This window comes from Pinus tabuliformis, chromosome 4_1, assembly GCF_031772625.1.
Source record: "Pinus tabuliformis cultivar Carrire ecotype Pingquan chromosome 4_1, CPIR1, whole genome shotgun sequence".
Taxonomy (NCBI): Eukaryota; Viridiplantae; Streptophyta; class Pinopsida; order Pinales; family Pinaceae; genus Pinus; species Pinus tabuliformis.
This window is the reverse complement of record NC_142303.1, coordinates 658,324,528-658,329,504: the sequence shown is the minus strand read 5'-3', so window position 1 is coordinate 658,329,504 and position 4,977 is coordinate 658,324,528. Positions and strand designations below refer to the sequence as shown.

The following is a 4,977-nucleotide window of genomic DNA, read 5'->3' as shown; positions in this document are numbered from 1 at the left end:
AAGCGATTCAGAGCAATTCCACCTTGAAGGAATTGGCTGAATTCTCTGTTTGTCACTTGTAACTACGGTCGAAAGAATGCTTGTAATAATTTATTTGTCTTGTTCTTGTGCGTAATACATATTTCACCCAGGCCATCCCATCGTTATAGATAGTAGATTCATCCTTATTTGATTGCAAATTTCTGAATAAATTTTATATTTCTATTACTTACTTATGAGCATGTGACAAAATGTTTCAGCTTTCCGTATTGAAAATTAATGTACAATTTAAGAGATTAGCTTATATGATAATTTAACACCATCATATTATTAAGCAAAGTTTTTGTTGGTAGAAATTATATAAGAGAATTTTTTCGAAAGTGTGATTTATTATGAGGACTAGATGAAGAAGCAGACTATGGTAAAGAGAATAATGTCATTTAAGCCTTTGCCATGGTCTATCTCTTAATCTCATATTAATAATAAACCATACTTGTTGGTTGAAAAAATGATGACAAAAATGTTTCTTATATAATTTCTATGAAAAAACTTCTTAATTTATTATAGTACAATTAAATACAAAAATCATAATATTATATTAAAAATAATATTCTAACTTCATCTCATTGCTGCTGATATAATCACATATGCAACACAATAATTTGAGGACGAAAGATTATTCTAATTTCCTAAAAAAAAAATAAAAAAAAATCAATGACCATTACGTAAAAATAACATAGGTTTCCTTTTTCTTCACTCTCTAGGGATGGAAAAGTACATTGAACAAAACAGATAGCGAAAACTTGAAGTTAAGATGAACAAAAATTATTTTAACAAAATGATTAAAAAGTTTGATTATAGTAAATAGTTGTTTGGTGACAATATAGATTTTATGCGGTCTACATAGGACGTGGATAAAGTCAGGATCATTCATTTCAGATGTGTCAAAAGGGAAGGGAAGAAAATATCATTGCATTCCCGAAAACAACAATGCTCTTCTTTAGTTTGTTGCAGCAATATATTCTATATTATGAATGAGGAAATTGCACACATATTTATACAAGTAATCGTCTCAAGATAGGAATTCTATCTTAGACAAGTAGGAATTAATTATTTCTAACTCCCCCTCTTAATGACTACTTGTCATGATAGTCAAATCCACCACCATCAAGCGAATTGCATGTACAGAACCTCCAAAACACAATCTGCCTCCCTCAGACAGATCCACAACTTCTCCGATCTGCCTCCTCTCGCAAATCGTCAAACGAAGATGAGGATTCCCGCGGATCCCCTTGAAGGTGAATTGGTGTGATCCCGAGCGAAAAACCCACGCCCATATGAAATAGGAAACTCTTGGCACGATTTTTCCATAAAATTCCGCAAAATTCCGCACTAGTGCGATTAATGGCCTAACAGACGCGCCAGTTGCGCATCCTGGCACGACTGTCAGCGCGAAAAGCGCGCCAATCCCCTTCTACTCAGAAAATTAAAAAATCATCTGAGTTCGAGCCAGGTGTTCTGCAGTCCACCTGCTCAATTGAGCACAAAGCTCTCGTGTACACGCAGCCACAAAGGCACCTCAAGCCACAGAGGCGATTCTGCCACAAAGGCAAGCACTTCAGCCACAAAGACTCTATAGATGGTTTCTGGCTCACCACCAACCATCACATTACAATGACAAAAGATGGTTTCAGGCTGACCATAAACCATTACAAAGTGGTTTTAAGATCACCACGAACTTTCAGATGCCTTTAAAACTTACATTTCATTCCACATTTTGGAGTTTCTGGGTACATACAATGACCATTACAACAACTGGACTTGCTTATAACATGCTAGGGAGTCTATTCCACAAACCACACTAATTCAAACAAACATCTACTTTGTTGTCCACCATAAATGTTGTCGCTGCTGCTTTACCTCATCTGTTCATTGTTCACATCTTGGGCATCCTTGTCTGTTCAAATAACTTCTTGGAACTCCATGCTTAACCTGTCATTCGTTAGAGTTGCAAATTCTAACAAAATAACTTTGCCTACATTGAGTTAGCTAAGCTCAATAAGGCACAATAATTTTATCCATAATTCCAAGAAATAAAAGAAATAACTTTCAGATTAACAAAGCATCAAATTTCTATATCTCTGCAATCTGATAAATTCTAAAGCCCAAGTGCAACATTGACCACCATTCCAGCTCTAAGGACTTTGTCATTCCTCGCATTCAAGCTCAATCCGAACTCCCGGAACTCGATTCTGATCGCTGTTTGCTACCTCCTCCAGCTACAGCCAACATATCCCCCTTGGGATGGAACTGCTATGATAGAGTGGATGTCGTTTCCGCTATTGATTTTGTTCATAATCTACCGTGTAAGAATATGCTCCACATCTTGGCACAAGAAATCTTTACAGAAATCGGTAATGAATACATTGTCCATCATATATTCCTGCTGGTTTTGCGTCAGGGGAAGTAGTTTAAATGAGAATATTATGCCAGACTATAAAATATTTGCAGCGCCCAATAAATATTCTTTCTGTACATGAAAGAAACCAGTACAAAAAAGAACACTATTCCTGATCAGTTCTGTCAAAAGATGTAGCACATCAGAGAGCATCGTTGTCGGTCGCCGGAGCTCAGAGTGCAAAAGATGCAGGCCAGGCATTCATCCGGAAGGCTCAGGCTGTAATCTCTGCCCAAATTCACATCGTTTTCTTCGCGTTTTAAGGCATGTACCACGGAAGAAGACGAGGCGCCCTCCCAAGTAACCCCTCTGCATTTCTTCACCTTCACCTTCACCAACTTTGGACACCCACTGACCAAGGACTCGAGCCCATCATCCGAAACTGGACAACCCTTGATGCATAGCTTCTTCAAAGAAAGACATTTCGCAGCGATACAAGAGATCTCCGTATCCCCGATCGTCTCACTGCCACAGAGAGCCAACCTCTCCAAGACCTGGCAATTGGAAGCCAGAGGACTCAAGCTCGTTGCAGTCAGATTCAAGCCAATCAACACCAACTCCTGCAAATTTTGACACTTTTTCCCACGGCAATAAGCCCCTCATCGCCTATCCGATTAGTTTTCCAACCATCTATATGCAACTTCCTTAGATTTTTGCAGTTGTTAGCGATCGCCGCAAGCCCGATGTTCGTGCACTCCGGAGTCTTCACCAGATGCAAGACCTCCAATCCTGCGCACCTCGAAACAGCCATCAGGCCCCGATCGCTTACCTGCAACCTCTCGAGATGCACCTCAACCAATCCACTCACATGATTAGTGATCACCTCAAGCAGCTTATCCCAATCCCCTGAACATCGAAACAGCTTGAGGGTACGCAGGTTCTTCGATCCAGCAATCAGGGGTCCAAAATACTGCCCGTTAAAAAGTTCCTTCAGGCAAATACTCTTCAACATCGCACACCCGGGGCCGATAACATCGACACTCCCGTCAGCCAAACCCCTCAACCGCTTAACAGACAACTCCTCTAACCCTACACAATACTTAAGAACAGCATTCATCCCCTTTGCCCCAAAAGTACAAGACCCACACGACAATTTTTTTCAGACTAGTACACAGCTTAGCAAAATCCTCGATACCCACATCAGATAACTCCCTACAGGCCTTCAATTTCAACTTTTTAAGGCTCTTACAATGAATTCCAATTTTAATCAAGCCCTCGTCTTTTATACTTACCATTCTGCGATCGCACCTGAGAGCAAGCTTGGTCACATGATCGAACCTGCTGAAGAGGGCTGGGATTGCTGCTGAGATATCCAACCAGGCATCCAAGGATAGCCGCTGGCGACTCGAACCCTCGACAAGAATAGGGATTTTCAACCAAACCAGCTAACAGTTCAGCTCAACTCTTCATATAACTCAAAAATTGCATGGGCAGTTCAGCTAACAGTGATTGCGCAATTGTTTCTTCACTCGGCAAATTCCGCAGGGGAACAAATTGCATTATATCACATGTCGCGACTCATCCAATGGAACTTTCTAATGGTTCGCCTTTATCCATCGGCCTCGTCTTGGAAGAAGCCACGAATCGTCTGCTCCAGATCGGGCAACGGAATCGTAAGCCCAGGTTCTCCAGGTCATGGCCAAGGTCGTCGACAAAGATCTGTTGTCATCGCAACCGGCCATCACTGGCCCTCGCACACCCAAAACTGATTGGAAAATCCGAAGCCGACACCAAGTAGAATGCGCCCCAGAATAAGCATCTATTCGTTAACAGCCGTGCCATTAAGGGTAGAACCGATCTGAAAACTGGTACCGTTTTCTTCGTGGTCTCATTAAGGTAGCCAGTGCTACTTTCTGCGGCAGAATTTTTCTCCAACAGGCGTTGGCTCTTTAACAATGCCAACAGATCTCAAACAGATCTCCGAACTCGCAGTGTCTTGACTCTTTACGCAGCACGGTCGATTCCTCTGATTCATAAACCCGCAGCGTGGCCTCTATTTACACAGGACGATGTTAAATATCGCAGCACCACAGTGATGGACAAATATAAAAAATGGATTGGAAAACCAATCTCTTTATTTCTCTATGCCCAGGAAGGGCCAGAGGCCCTTACGAGCTCTGAAGCTCCGATACCAAGATAAAATAGCACACAGCAATATATTCTATATTATGAATGAGGAAATTGCACACATATTTATATAAGTAATAGTCTTAAGATAGGAATTCTATCTTAGACGTACAGTAGTGTGGTTGAGAGATTCTCTCAACCACATACTAAACTAGGAGAAACTATATTCGAGCTAATTCCTATTATGTAGGAACAAACTCCTCAAATGGAAAATTACAACCATAGACAAGTAGGAATTAATTATTTCTAACTTTTGATTATAGTAAATAGTTGTTTGGTGACTAGATCTTATGTGGTCTACATAGGACGTGGATAAAGTCAGGATCATTCATTTCAGATGTGTCAAAAGGAAAGGGAAGAAAATATCATTGCATTCCCGAAAACAACAACGCTCTTCTTCAGTCTGTTACATA

At 40.7% G+C, this 4,977-nt stretch overlaps 1 pseudogene; it reads right to left on the bottom strand.

The window, feature by feature from the left end:
- Nucleotides 1-2,547: 2,547 nt before the first annotated feature.
- On the bottom strand, nucleotides 2,548-4,119 carry LOC149177805 (F-box protein At1g47056 pseudogene; annotated as a pseudogene).
- Between the last annotated feature and the right edge of the window lie 858 nt (nucleotides 4,120-4,977).